Source organism: Cnephaeus nilssonii (genome assembly GCF_951640355.1).
Source record: "Cnephaeus nilssonii genome assembly, chromosome: 4".
Lineage (NCBI taxonomy): Eukaryota > Metazoa > Chordata > Mammalia > Chiroptera > Vespertilionidae > Cnephaeus > Cnephaeus nilssonii.
Genome location: NC_137075.1, coordinates 70,060,573 through 70,081,597, shown reverse-complemented (window position 1 = coordinate 70,081,597; position 21,025 = coordinate 70,060,573). Strand labels below are relative to the sequence as shown.

Below are 21,025 nucleotides of genomic sequence, written 5' to 3'. Positions count from 1 at the left end.
TGGGACCTTTCAGTCCGCAGGCCGATGCTCTAGCCATTTAGCCAGACCAGTTAGGGCAGGAACAGATGGTTTAATGGCACTTATCATAGTCACTTTTCCAATACGGATTAACCAGGAGAAAAAAAAATTTCTGAAACACATAAGAAACTATTAACAGTGGTCACCTCTAGGGAGTGGGGCTAGAAGTTGATGTTTGGAAAGAAACTTCTGGTTTTCATTTATTCCCATGTCTACTACCTGAATTTTTAAAGTCTTACACATAAATTCACAATAAACAATTAAAAGCATGGTTATCAGAGAAAATAAATATAGTACATACCCAGTATAGTGTCTAACATCAAAAACTTTCAATACATTCTTGTTTGTTGATCATACTGGGTATTTCTAGTTACTATCTATTCAGCAAAGTAAAATCAACTTCCCTAGAATAAAAGCCAGCTTTCATCTCTGTGAATGTGTGTTTTCCATTAATCATTTTGTTAGGAATGCTCATTACCACCTGCTGAGGAGATGGTTTTAAATTCTTACACCTTCACACACTAACAATAAAACCTACTTTCTTAATTCCCGATTATAAAGCACAGTGCATGTGGCTGCCTCACAGCTCTTGCCACTGTTCTTGGAAGCTCACTTCCTTGCAAATAGTAGAGGATGCTGGGCTTCTAGGAACCATGCTATTTTATATCTGGGGGTTTGCATGATATTTTCTAAGAAATTAAAGGTTATATAGCAGCATAGGCCAAAGCCAAAGGACAGATTTAAATAGTATTTTTTCAAAATGACGCAATGGCTACGAAGTTTGGATGCTAAGCACTGGCTAAGTGCTATACTGGTTGCCTAGTTACATCTCTGTAGAAAGGTCAAAATTGTTGTCTCTGAATCTAGAAGGAATAAAAAACCTTAACGTTTCTCATTAAACCAAAGATTGTATGTAGAAACCCAGTAGAGTCATCCCTTAAGCGAATTGCCATCAGACTTTGATCAGGTGACAGCCCTGGAGCCTATCTAAGGAGATATTTTCCTAAAAACATTTCTTTATATGAAATTTGTTTTCATGCTCACACTTCGTTAAAGTTACCACATCTTTCCATGTTATCATATCCAATTGTGATCTGCTACTATAGGATATTAAAAAACTTTCCAGCTTCAATGACAAAACCTCTATCCCAAGAGAGGTGGAAGAAAGTCCACTGTTTTAAATTGTTTTACTTAAAAAACAAATTTTTCTTCCAAAATTTTAAGATAAGGAGAAACAGTCTCTTAAAAAAAAATCCCTTGAAGTTCAATTTATATTTTTTAATTGGAAAATTCACATAGGATTTACCATTTTAAAGTGTACAATTCAAAGGCATTTAGTACATTCACAAAGCTGTTTCCAGACCTTCCATCTAGTTTCCAGACCTTTCCACTGTCCCAAAGAAACCCTGTACCTGGAGTAGTCATATGGATCTCATTTATACTTACTCTCTAATTTCTCTTCAGAAAAGAATAAAAAATTCAGTTTAAATGACAACATCATGATTTGACCTGCTTTCACTTCTGCTACAACTTGTTTGATTCACAAAAACACAGCAGAAGTTCAAAGATAAAATGAGGCTGGTCTTAAAATAAAATCATGATTGGGAGTCCTACAAGTAAAGAACCCCAAAAAAGGATTGAGGAGAATAAGAAAATAATTCACAATTCTATCCAATACCTACCCTTGTCAGAAACCCAGATCCTACCCTGATAGTGCTCAATCTTTTTGTGGACTAAAAAAAAAAAAAAGGATGAAAAATTGTAAGAGAATCCTTTGTACCTTTCAACTAGGACAGTTTGGAAGATAGGGGACAAATACATACATACGTACATACATACCTACATACATATATATATATATATACATACACAAATCACCATCAACTCTAAAAGTCAAATGTCTATTCTGGAAAGAGCTAATTTATTGCTTTCAGGTACACTTACAGTCCTCTGCTTAGTCCCCATGGCTTAGAGAGCAAAAATCTCTATGGAGGCCATAGAAATGTAAGGGATGAGGGCCTCGGACCTTTAGTATTCCTGTTTTCTCAGGCTGACTTTGCTATGGATACAGCCACTTACATCACTAAGACGTTTATGATCTGCAACTGGGAGGTCAGAAAGCACCCAGTTCTTGGTGCTGGATAAGACTCCAAGACATTATCCATTCCAATCCTTTCCCCTGGGAGCATTCAAGTTAAACTTCCTAATATTTGTCTTTTCCTGAATGAATAGTCTATGCTGTCTCTTGTGGGGGTGGAAAAGGGGAGTTCTACAAAAGGCAGAATTTAAAGTAAGAGAGCTTTATGATGCTTTGGGAATCTTGGATCATATAATTTCCATACGTGCTGACTTGCTGAGAAAGATTCAACGAGGTCCAGTGGTCACCTCAATAATGAAGTCATCAAAGCTGTGATCATCAGAGACATCGTGCAGGAGTTTGCTGGTGACACTGGAGAATGGCAAGGGCAGGCTATGACATATAGTATTTCAAAAATGGTGCTTGTTCTTAGCTGTGAATCTTAGTGTTTTTTTTAAAGTTGATATGGGCAAACACATATATGTGGATACAGATTTTCCAAGAGTTAGATTCAGCCTTATTGTCAACCCAAACCTTGAGGGTTGTTGTCATTGTTTAATTCAATCAACATTTCTATTTTAATTCATCAACATGACAGCCACTTTCCACCAGAGCCATGTGTTAGACATCTGGGTTGACCAACTGTTCCGATCTGTCCCGAGATTCTCTTAGTTTCAGCACTGAAGGTCCCATGAGCAGGGAACACCTCAGTTCAGCAAACAAGGGTGGTGTGTTACTCTACCTCGAGCCCTAGCTTTGGCCTTCAAATCTGCATTGCTGAAGGGTCTAGAAATGAATAGAAAGGGGATTGCTACAAAATAGGTGAAAAAAAATTTAAATCTCCATAAAAAGAAAACTCTGACCACATTCTATTCCAGAGATGGTTTTCAAAAAAATTTAACCCAGAGATTCATTTCATTCACTAGGTTAAGAAATGCTTTCTTACGTTGTTGGGGATGACCTATCTAATGTATGGAGGAAATGAAACCATCCCTAGAAATTAGTAAATACTGCTATAGTGAGGTTCTGAAATAGTATGTTATTTTTTCCTTCAATTTTCACATTTTAGAGCCTAATAAATAAAGTATAAGATGGCAGGCAGACATAACAGCATAAAATAAAAATCTCACATTTCTTTGCTGCTATTCAAAGACCTTGGAACCTGCACACTGTAGGTAAACTTTTCCGAGTTGGAGAAGTGCCAAAAGCAGCACTCTCCAGAGGCCACACCGAGAGTACCAGAAAGCCTGGCCAAGAATGGAGCCCTTGGACTTCAACCTGTCCACTTGACCCCAGGCCAAACACTCCAAGAAAACCAAAAGCCTTCAGTGCCTCTATCTAGAAAACAAGATTTGCAGAATCGAGACAAGGACCTGCTTCATCAATTTAGGAACCCTAAGGCTTCTCATCCCAAACAATAAAATGTTAGATCATCTTATCTCTGCTCCCTGAGGCATTCCTACCTTCTAAAGAGATTAGAACAATTAATTACTTTGGAGTAGGCAGAACAATAGCCCCCAAATAAGAACATGTCCTAATCCCTCAAACCCATCCATATGTAACCTTATGTGGATAAAGGGACTTTGAAGATGTGATTAATGAAGCACACCGAGAAGGGGAGATTATCCTAGATGATCCAGGTGTTCCAAATCTTATAACATGGGTCTTTAAAATAAAATAAATAACTTTTCTGGCTGAGTTCAGAATTAGATGTAATTATGGTAGAAAGACACAGAGATGCAATGTTGTTGCCTTTAAAGATGGGGGAAATCAGACCCTAGAAGCCATAAAAGTCAAAGAAATGAATTCTTCCAGAAAGGGACTCGGCTCTGTTGACACTTTGCTTTTAGCCCAGTGAGATCCCTGCACAACCGAACCTGCAGAACTGTAAAATAATAAAATGGTCTCGTTTTATACCAGTGTGTGACAATTGGTTACAGTAGCGACAGGAAATAAAAATATTCTTCATCATTGCTGCTATTTAATTTGCATGATGCCTTAGTAGTATTTTGCTTTAAACCCCAATATTTGACTGTTGCTTACCTAGTGTTTCATTTTTGCTTCTCTGCATAGACTTAAAAAATAGATTTTAGTACTGGAGCAAATATGCTCACAATCCCTACAACAGTACAAAACACCACTTCCTTTTACACGTCTACTTTATTTAGTTTCTTCCTTTAGTTTGTTCGCCACAGAGACCACTTACCTAAGGAACCACTTAGCATAACTGAAACCAATAATTTTGCAAGGAGCAAAAATGCTTCTAGGTGAGGGTAGAAATCCTGCTTGGATTGATTTAAGCTATTTAAAAACATGTATTAGCCTGGAAGAAATCAACCCGATTATTAGACAAAGAATATCAAATACTTACATAACAGTCTTCATTATTAGTAATATTTGGTAGAATATAGGGACAATTCAACCCTCAACTGTAAGATATTAAATACTGAACTCCAAAAGAACCTCCTTATGGAGTAGCAAAAGCTATACATGGTCTTAACCAGAGATTCTCAGTCCTGGCTGCACATTAAAATACCTGGGAAGCTTTTAGAAACTGCAGCTATCCAGGCCCCTGCCCCCAGGATTCTGATTTGCCTGGTCTGGGGAGGGTCTGCATGTGAACTCTGAAACTCTTCCCTGGAGATTCTGATGTGCAGCCAGGACTGGAACCACTGCTCAGTACCCACCTATGAGCAGCCTCCTGGACATAGCTACCTGGACGTGGCCACTCCATGGAGTTGAAGCCTCTTCCTGTATTTGTAGCCCAGTTATCACGCACAACCCATATCATCTCCCAAAAGGGAGATCTGGCAGTTACTCCAGATGTCTTCCTTCCTTTACTTCTCATCCTTAATCATCAATTCCATCAGTTCTCCCATATCAGCCCTTCATTTCCAAACCCAAGATCTACTGGCCTCCCTTCCATTAGTCTCTCTCCACAGCTTTATACGTTACTCTGCAGCCTAAGGAATTATCCTTAAAAAGAATTATGTGCCCTTCTCTGTCTTCCCACTCAAACTATTGAGCTTGGCCTTAGAGTCCCCAAACTTCATCGGCCTGCTTCTCAAGCCACATCTCTGTAGTAGGCCACTTCCCAACCATGCCAAGGCCATTGTAAACTTCTAAAGGTTCCACTGTGCTCTTTGGGGACTTGGTGTACTTTCATGCGATTCCTTATTCACAGAATTCCTTTCTATAACTTTTCTGATGGATGGCACTTCATGTCCTAGCTCAAATAAATGCTTCTTTGTCCATCAAGCCTCTCACCAAACTCCCCACCACATTAGTCCTCTCCTCTCTCACCCAGAGCACTCTGCTCAGAGACCTCCTATTTGCAAGCTTCTCTATCCCATGAGGCTGAGCAACTCTGGGGCAAGGCCTGTGTGTTTTTCATCTTCATGTTCCCAGCATCTGCCATTCACTCATATGTTCATTCATTGAACAACTATATTAAATATATACTGAGTGGCCAGATTATTATGATCTCTGAATGCATAATAATCTGGCCACTCAGTGTATATCTTATATAATAAAAGGCTAATATGCAAATTGTCCCCTCGACCAGAAGTTCAGCCAGCAGGCAGGCCAGCCAACCGCCCATGTCCCCTCCCCCTGGCCAGGCTGGCCAGACCCCCACCCATGCACGAATTCATGCACCGGGTCTCTAATATATATTATAATATATAATACACACACATACACTGAGTGGCCAGATTATTATGCGTTCAGAGATCATAATAATCTGGCCACTCAGTGTATAACAAGTGCTAGACACCTTGCTAGACACTAAAGGCAAAATGCTTTCTCAGAGCTTATATTCTTGAAAGGGAGGCAGGTAACTGAACAAATATTTATGTTAAAATAAGAAGGTACATGAGATGGTTGGGAAAAGTGTTTTATGTTTTTAAGTTTCCAGTATATTCAGAAGTGAAAAAAATGTCAACATAGGTTTTAAAAATTGTGGCACATTTTAAATGTTTACATTTAACAATTAAAGTTATATGATGAGTGTCATCTTTTAATTTTGTCAGAGTATCTCCGACAGATAACCTCATTTGGAGATGTCAGAAGTCCAAATTTGAGGACTTCATAAATGTGAGGTGGGGAAAATTGGCTCTCTTATTCTAAGAAGGTTATGACACTAGTAAATAATAAATACTTGCTGAAAGAATAAATGGATGAATGACTAGCTCCAGTAAACTAAGTCAGGTTATAAGTAGGTTTTATTTCTTATTAGTATTTTACTGTAGCCACAAAATAATTATGTCAATAAATATTAAAGATTCAACAACCAAATTCAAGCCACTGTCATATAATCCAATGGGAAAAGAAGAGAAGTGGGTGGGGGTATAAGTAAAATTATACTGACTGTGAGTTTATAATAGTTAAAATTAAGTGAATAGGGCTACGGACAGCCATTATATTATTCTCTTGATTTGGGTATGTGCTTGCAATTGTTCATAATAAAGTGAAATTTAAAAAGAGAGGATGGCAATCCAAGTCACTGACAAGAGGAAACTGTATATATTGGTTGGGGAGAACACATACATTATCACCCCCTCTCAGCAATATGGAGACCCAAAGATTACAATGGCTTTAGCTAGTTTCAAAGCCAAGTCAGCTTCTTCAAGGAGAAACCCCACCAGCACTAAACTGCCCTTTTAATGTAGTTATTGTTGTTGCTTCTGGAAATGTCCTTACAATGTCTACACGAATCTGTTAAGAACAGGGCTCACCCCTCTCTGAGCTAATAATCTCTGATCTATCTAACATCTCCCTTTCCCAGGGCATGTTCTCAACGGCTGAAACCACGTCGTCTTGTTTAGTGCCGCAGAAATACATTTCATTAAGGCAGTGACCGCAAAGTCTCTCCAACTCGGGTTTAAGAAGAAAATCGGGGAATCTGTGTGAGAAATCTGGTTTAAACTATCAAAGAAAGCCATTTTCCCCCTTTAAATCCTGAAGTCAAGTCAATATTGCTACAGATGCTATGAATGTTTGATAAATATCACATGTTCAATGCTTTCCTCTATAGCAGTGGTCGGCAAACTGTGGCTCGTGAGCCACATGCGTCTCTTTGGCCCCTTGAGTGTGGCTCTTCCACAAAATACCACGGCCTGGGCGAGTCTATTTTGAAGAAGTGGCGTTAGAAGTTTAAGTTTAAAAAATGTGGCTCTCAAAAGAAATTTCAATCGTTGTACTGTTGATATTTTGCTCTGTTGACTAATGAGTTTGCCGACCACTGCTCTATAGCATCACTTCGGACACTTATTTTCCTCTTGAACTTCTGGTGAGATTCAAGATCCTGGAGGAAAATACTTCAGAAGCCTTACCTTTTCAGTGCCCGAAGCCTAGGCTCCCTGGGTGATCCCGGCTGTCAAGAAAACAGAGAGGAAAATGTGTTGTTTAGAAAAAGGAGAAATAACATGATACATACAAGCTGAACAAGCAAATGAAAGTTTCTGTAAGCGGGATTTGGTGGTGATGGCCACATGGCTCGAAGAACAGGAAGGTCTGATAGGTTTATACTTCTGAGTCAAGAAGCAGACACCTTGTTAACTCTTTTTCTTTTAAGAGATATTTGTGAAAATAGGAGATCCTTTCTTTGCGAACATCCCTAGCCTGCAAGAAAACATGAAAACACAAAGTTGGGGGTTCTGGGGGGAGCAGAGTTCTTTGTGACAGAGGCTGTGTACCAGTGAGATGAATAAAAACAAGCTTTCCCCCTCACCTAACCCATTGGCTCCCAGCAGGACCCAAGTGGCAGAGACAAGCACACTCCTTCTCCAGGTGTTGAGGGTGGAGCTGGAGTTCCATTTGTGTGTATCTAGCACTTTGAGAGGGTGGGTGGACGAGTTAGTGGTTTTAGAAGCATCTTTAGCATCCAAAGCTTCTGTGAGCTGTTTAAAAGTAGAGATTCCTATACACCAAGGCACTAGTGACCTCTGAGGATGTTGAGCAGATTTGTGGCCTAATTTTGCCTACTGCCCAAATATGGTGCATATCTAAGAAAGTTCCTATGCTCAGGAGCTTCTTTACTGCTGAAAAGCTCCCCAGCACCCAGCTCAAAGGGAAGAGGCCCAGGAAGTGCTTTACAGTTCCTCTTTTGTTGCATCTCAGAACAAAGAGGTGCCTCACATCTAAAGTATTGACTGCCGAAACCGGTTTGGCTCAGTGGATAGAGCGTCGGCCTGCGGACTGAAAGGTCCCAGGTTCGATTCCGGTCAAGGGCATGTACCTTGGTTGCGGGCACGTCCCCAGTGGGGGGTGTGTAGGAGGCAGCTGATCGATGTTTCTCTCTCATCGATGTTTCTAACTCTCTATACCTCTCTCTTCCTCTCTGTAAAAAATCAATAAAATATATTAAAAATAAAATAAAATAAAGTATTGACTAAGGGTGCAAACCCAATTCACACTGCATCCTAATGAACATCAGTGTCTCTAGAGTCTCACATCACTTAAGACTGGCACATGTGCTATAGTCTCAACCCAACCAATCCCAGTCCCAGATGACTTTAAGGAATCATATGTTTTTAAATAAACTAACATTATTAGGAAACTATTACCATGATTAATGACAGCACAGGAATAAAAAACACACAACACAAGGTAAAGGCAAAAACAACCTATTTTCAGAGAATGAACCCTAGAGAGAACAGTGATTAGTGGACTAGCAAAATGAGCCTGTCCAGGGTGCTCCAGCACTCTCATGTGTTATTGGCAGCAGCATGAATCAGCACAACTTCTTTGGAAAGCAGTTTGGCAGCATTTTTCAAGATCCTCAAATATATTCTCAGTCATTTTCTTAGTGATGCTACTCCTTGACTTTATTCAAAAATAAACAAATGAAATCCAAAATTGTAGACAGTAAATTATTACCATATGTTAAAAATAGACTAAATATCAAATACAACCTATTAAAACGGAAACTCTACATGATAGAACTTTTAAAACAGTGAATAAAAAATTTTTCCAATGATAAAAAAATGCACATTTTATATATAGTATAACCTCAACTAATTTTCTAATATATATATTTCTAAATCATAGCTCTAATACATTTTATGTATTTTTCATATGTAATATTCATTTAACATATACTATGTAATATTTCTAGTAAATATTATACATAATCTTTCTGATAGTTTTTTTCTAGAAAAAATATTAGAAAGAGATACACACAAATGTAAACAGTGTATTATCTCTTTTGTATAGAATAATGGAAGTAGCAGAAATTATTAGATATGCCCCAATATCCTCTCTCTTTTTATTCCACGCTTATATTGAATTCTAAACTAGTGCATACCATATACACGTCAAAAATAACTACTTTCCCCAGCCTCCCTTAATGCTATGTGCCCATGAGTCAAAGTTCAAAGGGATGGCTACAAAAATGATATGTGCAACTTCTGGGTCATGCCTTCCCCTTTCAACTTTCTCCCTTCTTGATGGTTATAGTGGGGTCCTTATGGCAAGCCATGTTAGACCATAAAGCAAGGGAAGCATGCTAGGAATGATGGAACAATGTGATAGCAGAAGTCTGGGTCCCTCGATCTTGTGGAGCAGAGCTATCTTACCAGCCCTGGACCACTCACCTCTGGATTGTTATGGGAAAGGGAAGTAACTCCTAGCATGTGTCAGCCACTATCAAATCAGGTCTCTTACTCACAATTCAACCAACAACCTAATTAATAGAAAGGGTCATTCTTATTTTTTCTTTACAATTTAAGTATTTTCCAATTTTTCCCCCATTTTCCAAATTTTCAATAATCACCATGAATTAATTTGATCATCAGAAGAAAATTATAAGTTAAGCTTTGCTTACTAATGTTAAGGAAATTAGCCCTAGCTGGTTTGGCTCAGTGGATAAGAGCATCGGCCTGCGGACTGAAGGGTCCCAGGTTCGATTTTGGCCAAGGGCACATGCCTAGGTTGTGGGCTCGATCCCCTCGTAGGAGGCATGCAGGAGGCAGCCGAGCAATGATTCTCTCACTTCATTGATGTTTCTATCTCTCTATCCCTCTCCCTTCCTCTCTAAGATCAATAAAAATATTTAAAAAAAAGAAAATTAAGATAGCACAGAATAAGTTTGGCAACATGTACCTTACCCCCACCTATGAGAAAAAATGAAACCTGTAGTTATGAGAAGTAGTTATTACATGCCAGTGCACAGATTACACACAAACTCCCTGAGTTTGTATGACCCTTAGTCACACCCCATGGCACTTTATTTGAACCCTTTTGAAAAATAGTTTTAATAGGGAAAGTTGTTTAACTCCAAATAAAATCTGCTTTAAAATCTGCTTGAGAAACACTCTAAAAAAATAAAATTGTAGACAAGTATTTATAGTACTTACCCCTTATCCATGGTTTTCTTTCCACGGTAAACCATGGTTCAACAATATTGAATGAACAATCCCAGAAATGAACATCTCATTAGTTTTAAATTACATGCCATTCTGAGTAGGGTGATAAAATCTCACACCATCTTGTTCCATGCTGCCTGGGATGAGAGTCATCTCCTTGTCCAGTGTATCCATGCTGTCTTTGCCACCTGCCCATTAGTCGCTTAGTAGCCTTCTCAGTTATCAGATTGGTTGTCACAGTAACCCAGTGCTTGTGTTCAAGTAACCTTTATTTTACTTAAGAATGACCCTAAAGCACAAGAATAGTGACGCTGGCAACTCAGATATGCAAAAAAGATGTAAAATCTTCCTTTAAGTGAAAAGATATGTAAGTATAGGAAAAAGCATACGTGGTTCAGGTATCCACTGCGGAGCGGCGGCGGGGGGGGGGGGGGGGGGTTGTCTTAAAATGTATTCCCCTCCAGATATGGGGGACTACTGTATATCCATTTAAGAGGCTACATAGACTTCTCAAAGTGAACTAAGAAACATTCTTTTAAAAATGTGCACTAACTCATACCTTTACTTTCAGGGTGTTGTTTGTTCCCCATAATGAATCATAATGAATCACTCTTGCAGCAATTCCACTGGCCCAATCACTCTGTTGACTGCCCATCAACAGTGTTTTTCATTTCACTTTCCCCTGGAGGGGGGACAGATTTGGCAGAGCTCACAGAACCCTCCTGGTCTCCTCTGTGACCTAGGGGCCTGCATTATAAGATGACTGTCCAAGATAAAGGAGTCACATCTACTCCACAAAATACAGGAAAGATACCTGGTCTACTTGGGGATCACATCTGAAACAATGGCCTCACTCAGACCAGTCTCTAACCATATTAGAATAAGGCACTGAGGGTCCTTTAAATCTGCAATAATGTTATGCCAGTGGCATTTCGTGCCTTTTAGAGGATCATTAAAGCCCTGTGCACCTGCATAAGAGACAGTTCACCAGGCAGGCCTTAGAGGTTTATATGGAACTAGAGGCCTGATGCACGAAATTCATGCAAGGGGCTCGGCCCTTGCAGCCCCTCATAGCCTTGGCCAGCCCTCGCAGCCCTGGCTTTGTCTGGAAGGTCATCCAGATGGTCATCCAGAAGGTCATCCGGATGGTTGTTCTGCTGTTTGGTCTAATTAGTATTTTAGCTCTTTATTATATAGGATTATATATCAGATTAAAAACCCTTCTTCCCAAGAGAATACCAAATGGTCCTTTTCTCACCTGTGACTCACAACACTCAACACTAATATGGCTAACTCATATTCAACAACAAAGACAGGATGCCAGGGTTTCTCTACTTCCCTCTGACGATGACTGTGCCAATATGCTCTCAAGAACACCCTATATTCCTTCCTGCAATAATTGAAGCTGACAGTCAAAGCTCTGAATTCTCAGTTTCTCTCCCCTTCTTCCCTTTACTGGAACACAAGCAAGCCAACGCCACAGGATTAATCACCATGGCAACAACATGCACTGTGATGATGAGTGTGTTTGTTTTTTAAAATGACTCACAGATTGTTCCCCCAGAAGCTCCAGACACACAGGTTTCTGGCTGGTTTATAAAATCTACCCAAAGTTTTCTGATAAATTTCTTACTCCTATTAGCATAATGGGGATGATGGAGAGTTTCATCAAGTCAAATATGCCCTTTTCCTTAAGGATGAAAAAAAAATTTTCACTTAGTTCCTTAAACACTCCAAGATTAATCAATTTAAAACTCAAGTTAATAGTGAAATTAATTTGAGTTTGTACACTGGAGATAATTAATCTGTTCCCAATTTAAATAATTAAGGGATTTCATAACATAGTTTGAGAGACCCAAGTGGAATAATCAGGAGTAAAACATATCAAATAAAATAGCCTAAATCTGTGGCTACATGGTCGGTCATATGTAAAGTATTAAAAAAGAATAAATACCTTAATACGGAGATGTTTTTAAATTAATGTCCAAAATAAAGACATTTATTTTTCAAATGCAGACATGAAAGAGTCCAGCACATTTAGAACTACTTCCATTTATTTACTCAATACATATTATTTAAGACCTTCTATATATAAGCATCAGTGTTTATTGGAACATTGCAATAGCGGTTAGGGGTTAGGGAAGACTATTTTATTACCAGAGATGAGAGCCAGGGCATGGCGGAGTGCATTATCTCCTCTCAGCCCCTTTGCTTCACAAGACACCATTCTGAATACGCTCTCGGCGAGAGAGACCATTACCTAATGATTCTATCAGGCCTAGAATTCAGAGTCCTGACTTTAGCATCACGGTGGACTCCCTCGAAGAAAAAAAAAAAAATGCTGGTAATGTTAGTTTGTTGATTTCCTCTGTATGAAGTGGAGATAAATCTTATTTTACAAGAAATTTAGCTAAAAATTTTTATATAAATCTGTTTAACTTCAAAGTCTAAGTTTCCTGATGCTTATGTGCAATACAACATATAATATGCATGCACACACAAAATAGTCACTAAAAATTGCTATCTCCAAACAGCTACGTCTTTTATGTACTGTTACCAATACTATATTTTTTCTCTAGAGCTTAAAGGGATAACCTGAGTGTATCCAATAGGATAAGCTAGGTTATACTGTGGTAACAACAACAAAAAACCCACAACCAAAATTCAGTGTTTCAAGACAGCAAAGCTTATTTCTCACTCTCACTACATGTCCATCATGGGTCCATGGAGGGACTATCTCTGTGTAGTCTTTAAGACTCAGGCCTAAGAGAGCAGCCACGCTTTCTGTGCCTCCATGACTGCCAGTTACCAAGGAATGTGCTTATACCCTGGTTCTCACAAGCTTCTTCCTAGAAGTGATAAATGTCATTTCTGCTCACATTTCACTGACCAATGTACGATATATGGTGACACCTAACTACAGTGGACAGAGAAGCATAAACGTATCATGAATTGGGAAGGAAAACTGGAAATATTTATGACTAAGCACGTGGATTACTGAGCAAATAGCACATGCTTGAGATGGATGTTTGACTAAGTCAGAATATCAACATGTGACCATCCCACACAAATAGGCTCCCTTCAATGATCCCTTACCCCAAGTTCTGAGCACTTGTGATTGCTGTTGGGCCATAATCATTTCTGCTAGAATTTGGTCAGAATTCTGCGAAGAGAATAAAAGACGCCCTACTCCAGCTTGTGGTAACAGTACCAATTGTACTAATAACAGCTACACTTCTGAATAATTACTTTAAGTCAGGCACCATGCTAAATAAATATTCTCTATTCATGATATCATTGTCTCCTGACAATTTTGTGAAGTTGGTATTGCCATTACAATCTCCCATTTAATAGATGAGGAAACAGGCATATAAATTTTAAGCAACTTGCCCAAGAAATTCTGATTCCAATGTTCTTTAATTACCATGTTCTCCTGTGTAGGAAGCCTTAGGATGTTATTTTTTCTACACTATGGTATTTTAGAATTATTTTAAGATATAATGAAAGACAATTTGTACCATTTTTTCCCCTAGGACTTTTCACCTTTGCATAGTTAAATGTTTTGTTATTTTAATTTAAATAAATCTTGAGGCTGTTCTATGTCAACACAATGGCTATGGGACTTCCCTCTCTGAGAGGTCTAAAACAGTTAACTAAAACTGTTAGTGAAGTGTCTTTAATGCCTATACATAACAGAGTTCCCTAAGCACAACCATTATTCATGAGGTTTAAAAAGATAACAAAGGACGAATTGAGTTTTCCAAGGAAAGCCTCAAAAATGAGAGAATTTTTTCCCTGCTTAAATTTTTCACATTTTTTTATATGGTTCTGCACAGATCAGATAAATTCCCTTTTCAAACAGAGCTCTGTTGGCAAAGCCTAAAAATTAACTTTACTTTCTGTTTTAAAATGCAAATATAAGAGTAGGAAGCACTCAATCATTTATTACAGAGAAGGTACTCCTACCATGAATACCTAGTCTGTAATGATGAGGATGCACAGAAATACACTTAGAGATGAGCAGTCAAAACACTGAAGTAATGTCAATTCCCGGAAATTTCCCTTTTTCACTGTTGCTGCTTCACATATTCAGCCTCTGAAATATAACACCAGAGTGGTAGGTAGGAACCAAGAAAAAAATGCAACAAGAATGAAACTGCAGGTTGCCTCCGGAGTTAGAAAGTGAAAACCTATTTGTGAAATAACTCATAATCGAAAATTCTAGAGATGACTCCTCTTACAGGTGCTGCAATCAACAAAATACATCCCTGTCTAGAAAAAGCAAGGTTTTCCTTTAAGTCCGGCAGACACTGCACACAGAACCTTGGCCTCTCCAGCTCATTTCTTGGCCCAGGGTGGATTTTATTTCAATCAAATTGATTTAATCGACCAGTTGTAAAGACTCAATTTAATTATATATTTTTACAATGCAGACATGCTGGGCTGGTTGTCCAAATTAAATGTTATTCTTATTGCTGTATAGATGCTGATGTATTTTCTTCTGGAATAATTTGTTTAGAAGCGTCTTCTTGACTTAGTCTGACATCAGCCATTTTGTATTTTCTTCCAGGATTCTTTCTCCAATCTACTTAGATCATCTCCATCAAGCAAAACAAGGATGTGTGTATGTGTGTGGGTTTCAAAGAGAGATCCATGGAATCACTGTTGGACTCAAACTTGTGTGACCTTGATAAGTGATTTAACCTTTTTGAGCCTTGATATCTTCACTTATAAAATGGAAATATTATTATTGGCAGACTCTGTTGACTATCTACCCGATAACATCAACCTCTTCTTCCTTGCTAATAGAATCAATCCTTTTTTCTGGGATTTGGTGACTGTTCTTAAGAAAGGTGGACTGCTCCAAAGCTTCAGGATGAAACTCTTATATTAGCCAATCACATCGGTCATCTACCTACCCACTAAAAGACAAGCATGTGAGTTGTGAGGGGAATTCTGCTGGAGATAGCTTTACCCATAACCTGAAAGAAAGCAAGAAAGCAAGAAAGAAACAAAGAAACAAAGAAAGAAAGAAAGAGCCCTGACCAGTTTGGCTCAGTGGATAAAGCGTTGGACTGTGCACTCAAGGGTCTCAGGTTTGATTCCAATCAAGGACATGTGCCTTGGTTGTGGGCACATCCCCTGTAGGGAGTGTGCAGGAGGCAGCTGATCGATGTTTCTCTCTCATCGATGTTTCTAACTCTCTATCCCTCTCCCTTCCTCTCTGTAAAAAAAAAATCAATAAAATATATTTGAGAGAGAGAGAGAGAGAGAGAGAGAGAGAGAGAGAGAGAGAGAGGAAGAAACTAGCCACACCACTGTGCCTCTAGACATTGAAATCTGCCTATAATTCTGAAACTGTAGTAGCCATCTCAGCACTGCAGGGTGGGCTTAGGTGGGTGAACCAACCTGCTGAGGATGTCAGAATGGGAGGAAAGCAAGAATTCAGGTTGCTAAGAACATTGTTCACCTATGACTAACTCTGGACTTACCCTCCTATCAGGAGGTTTTGAGATAAGTTCCCTATTGTTTAAGCCATTTGGTAGGGTGTTCTTTTACTAGCAGCCAAAGTGTTCTGATAAGATACTCTTCTCATCACAAATGGAATGTACAACAAATGCTAGTTTGCAACTTGATTCTTGAAACGTGTTGATCTTCACTCATTCAAACATGAGTGAGAAGTGGACGCTGTTTGAATGACTCCTGAGTGTTTTCCCTGGCTCCCCACGTCCCCCCCCCCCCCCCGCCCCATAATTAAGGGTAGAAGTTACTGCTTTCTCTATTTATTTACTGAAGTGACAAAACCAAGTACCTAAGTTTATTTTAAACAAGGAGATTGGCGTTTAATTCAGACAGCAAGCCCTGTAGTACTGATTGCAGTGTAGAAAAATAGAGTTACAGAGTCATCTTCCTGACTGGGTAAGTCAATGGATCTATAAAATTCAGCCCAGACCAAGTATTCAATAGAACAGCCAAGTTTCACATTTGCAGTCAGCCTAGTTTAATTAAAAAGCTTCTTTCGTAGATGAAAGACATTATTTTTAGATTACCATACATATATGTGAAAAGGTCACACTTCCTCTGAAATTTCACCTCATCTTTATTTTAGAACCCAGCACTTTCTGCTTGGGAGCCCTCTTCCCCCAGATCTTCATATGGCTGACTCCTCACCATAATACAGGTCTCAATGAAAATGTCACCTCCTCAGAGAGGCCTTCAGGTATTACCCAATAAAAGTAAACTCCCCCATTGTCACACACACAACTTCTATCATTCAACCTATTTCGATTTTAATCCATCTCAGCACTTACCACCACCTGATACAATTTGTTTCCGTCAATGGGATCCAATCCTGGCTGATTCTGATCTAATGAGTATGGGTTGAGGCTGGGACACAGGTATGCTTTTTAAAGTACCCCTCAGTGATTTCCAATGTGCAGCCAGATCTAAGAATCACCAGTTTACACTGGTTTATATGTTTACTGGGTCTCTCCCAACATTATAATGTAAGTTCCAAGAAAACAAAGGACTGGCCTGTTTTGTTCATTCAACTTCCCCTAGCCCCTCAAAGTACATGTGAAACATTGCAGACATTCAATTAAGACGTGTGGACAAACTGACTAACGGTTTTATAATTGTGTCAGTTGTTGTCTGTTTCCCCAGTAGTTTATGAGTGGGCTCCTAGACCAGCCCACTCTGCATCAAATAGTAAGTGGCTCAAGAGAGTTCATTAAATGAATGCGTGATAAACAAAATGCTTTTGAGGAGTTAAATGTTCTCACCAAATAAAAATAAATAAGTAGATAGATAGATAGACAGATAAGGTGATGGATGTGTTAATTAACTAGACAGGAGTATGTAATCTTTAACAGTGTGTATGTATATCAAATCACCATGATGTATATTTTAAATATCTTATAATTGTATTAATTATCTATCTATATAAAATCCTAAGCGGCCATTATGACCGAATGACCAGAACGACTGGAACAACGAGTCAACCAGTCACTATGGCGCACTGACCACCAGGGGACAGATGCTCAATGCAGGAGCCGCCCCCCTGGTGGTCAGTGCGCTCTCACAGACAACCTCCTGCAGCCCCTCCCCCAAGCTGGCCAGCCAACCTCCTTCAGTCCCTCCACCCAGCTGGCTGTCCCCCCAACCCTCACCCATGACTGGCTGGCCAACCCCCACAGTCCCTCCCCACCTGCCGGCCAGCCCCCTAGTGGGCCTTGATAACTGGCCAAGCCAAGGGACTCTACCTGTGCACAAATTCATGCACCAAGCCTCTATAAAGTTGTACCTCAATAAAGCTGAAGTAAAAAACAAACAAAAGAAAACTCAAAGTGTTTTGTGTGCTCTAAGGAAGATAAAGATGAAACTGGGTGTGACCATTCTTCTCAAAGATCTTGCAAAAGAAAAAAAAAATTCAGATTGCCATTATACACATTAGAATGTGCACACTGCTGTGATGAAAGAACAAAAGATTTCCAGGGAGGTGAACATTGCTGATTATAGGGAAGGGAAGGGAAGAAAGCAAGCAAGGTTTCATGGAAAAGGTAGCATTTGAACTGAGCTTTAGGGAGAAGGTGAAATTTGGCTATTTAGAGAAGAAAGACTGTGGGGGTGACATGTGGAAGGCGAAGCAGAAAAGTCATTCTAGGGAGAGGCAAGAACACAAACAACAAACCAGTCCAGCTGAGGGTTAGGAGGGCCTGAACCAAAACAGAGCTATCAACATGGAAAAGAGTAGCTAGTGTCAAGATAGATTTTCTTTGTTTTTGTTTTTTGAGTATATTTTTATTGATTTCAGAGAGGCAGGGACAGGGAGAGAGAGATAGAAACATCAATGATGAGAGAGAATCATTGATTGCCTGCCTCTTACATGCCCCACACTGGGGATCAGATCCAGCCCACAACCTAGGCATGTGCCCTGACCGGGAATCAAACTGTGACTTCCTAGTTCACAGGTTGATTCTCAACCACTGAGCCATGTCGGCCATGCAAGATATACTTTCAATGACAGTGCAAAGTGCTATGCAACTGACTACAACTTGTGTTGTTGATGAGAAAAATAGTGAAATTGAATTTTTATAATTGAGGGACTGAGAGAATGAGTGTCATTAATAGTCATGGAATCAGGTGAGAAGCTAATTTTGAGGAATGGAGGAGGGTGATGGCCAGCACTGTTTGGGACATGTGAGTTTCACTGTCAGTGGGTTGGATGTTCTGGGAAGTTTGCCAGGAGCTTGATGTGTAAGTTTAGAGAGTAGGTGAGAGATCAGGATGGAGAATCAGTTTGGGGACTGACCACACAGAAACAATGACTGAAATCATAGGAAGGGATTTGATTAAGGGAGAGGAACTAAATTAAGAATCAAATCTGAGAACAGTCATATTTAGAGGAAACGTAAGAGTTAATGGGGAAGTTGGGAGGCTTCAGAGAGGAATGAGGGTGGCAGAATATGCACCTCAAAATTTGCCTCTTTGTCATAAGGATTATTTTGAGCATATTATTTTGGGAAACAGCATACACAGGAGAAATTCTGAAAACAGATTAGAACTTCCCTCTTTTATAAGGAAAATTTACATTTATAAAGGAAATCTCCATTTGAAAGGTGTCTCCCTCTCTGAAACAGGCAGAGGAGGATAGCTACATAACTAGTGACTCTTGTCTATGGAGAGGCAGCAACTTAAATCTGCATAACAATCTCAATTCCTGATCACCTCCCCATAACTGTCCTCCTCTCCTTCTCCTCCTCCCTTTTGTCATTTAGCTGAAGATGTTATTTAAGCTTGAATTTCTAAACCACCTCTGAGAGTTACTCATTTTTCCCTGGGTATCTCCCTTGTATATATGAGGAATACATGCTAATAGACATCTGTTGTTTTTTTTTGTGTGTGTGTGTGTGTTTTTTTTTCATATTGATCTGTCTTTTGTTACAGGGTGCTCAGCTGAGAACTTAGAAGGGTAGAAGGAAAACTGTTTTTCCTTCCCTACAGGAAGGAGGAGGACAGGTTAAGAGAGGTTAAAAAAAGTCCAGGGGAAGCTTGATGGCAGCAGGGTTGTTTAATTAATATAAGTGTGTAAACTAAGCCTGCTTGCAGGTAAGGAGGAAAAGGCCAATAAAGAGAGGAAACCGAATATGTAGGAAGGAGATAGAATTATTGTTAGAACACAGCCCCCCTAGAAAGTGAAAGGAAATGGAATGGAAAGTCCAAATAGAGAGTTTACTCTTGACTTGAAAGAAAAGACTCTGTTAATTTGACCTACGAAGGAAGGAGAAGAGAATGAAGACAGAGAAACCTTGAAGTGGTAAGGAATAAGGTTGAGGTGGGTCATCTGTAGTGAATAAAGGGAATAGGGACTTGGATTTAATGGTTTTCATCAAAATGCACAGGGGATGAAAAAAAAGTGAAATAAAAAGAGAAAGAAGAAAAGGATTGTAAAAGGATTGTGTTGTAATGAATCTGGAGTAGAATCCATCAACCCAGGTCCCAGGCCCTCTCCATTAGCTCTGATTGACAGCACCTGAGAGCAAGGATCATGGGACTGTCTGACCCTGACAACCAGGCTGGCAGGGCGACAAGGGAAGGCCAGGAACTCCAAAGGAACAGGGGCAAGTAACTGGTTTTCCATTAAGAGCTTGACTATTTACACACATTTGCTAAGGGATAAAAGGGTTGATTCTGTCTTATCTTGAACCTTAGTATACAGTGCTACCACTTCTAAGAAACATGGTATCACTTAAGTTTGAGAATTGAACTCCCTCTTTTTTAATGTTTAATGACGTCCTCTAGAGATTGTCTGAATACTGACTCTCATTAAATATAACTTGTTTTCCTTAACATAAAAGTTTTAGGGAAATATATATACACACACACATATATACTGTATATATATATATATATATATATATATATATATATATATATATACACATATATATATATATATATATATATATATATATATTTAACGAATTTCATGCACCGTGCTTCTAGTTTTATATATATAAAACTAGAAGCCCGGTGCATGAAATTCGTGCACGGCGGGGGGTTTTCCCTCAGCCCAGCCTGTACCCTCTCCAATCTGGGACTCCTGGAGGGATCGGGCCTAAACGGGCAGTCGGATATCCCTCTCACAATCCAGGACTGCTGGCTCCCAACTGCTTGCCTGCCTGCCTTCCTGATTGCCCCTAACCGCTTCTGCCTGCCAGCCTGATCACCCCCTAACCCCTCCGCTGCCGGCCTGTTTGCCCCCAACTTCCCTCCTCTGCCAGCCTGGTTACTCCTAACTGCCCTCTCCTTCAGGGTTGATCACCTCCAACTGCCCTCCCTTGCAGGCCTGGTCCCTCTCAACTGCCCTCCATTGCAGGCCTGGTCCCTCTCAACTGCCCTCCCTTGCAGGCCTGATCCTTCTCAACTGCCCTCCCTTGCAGGCCAGGTGCCTCCCAACTGCCCTCTCCTGCTGGCCATCTTGTGGTGGCCATCTTGTGTCCACATGGGGGCAGGATCTTTGACCACATGGAGGCAGCTATGTTGTGCGTTGCAGTGATGATCA

At 39.7% G+C, this 21,025-nt stretch overlaps 1 protein-coding gene across 1 annotated transcript in view; it reads right to left on the bottom strand.

Moving 5' to 3' along the window:
* Window positions 1-21,025, bottom strand: part of GNG2 (G protein subunit gamma 2) — a 110,658-nt gene that overhangs the window by 81,409 nt on the left and 8,224 nt on the right. The window contains exon 2 of the mRNA XM_079769479.1: window positions 7,429-7,469. The gene's annotated coding sequence lies outside the window, so the exon portion shown is untranslated. The remainder of the gene's footprint in view (window positions 1-7,428; window positions 7,470-21,025) is intronic.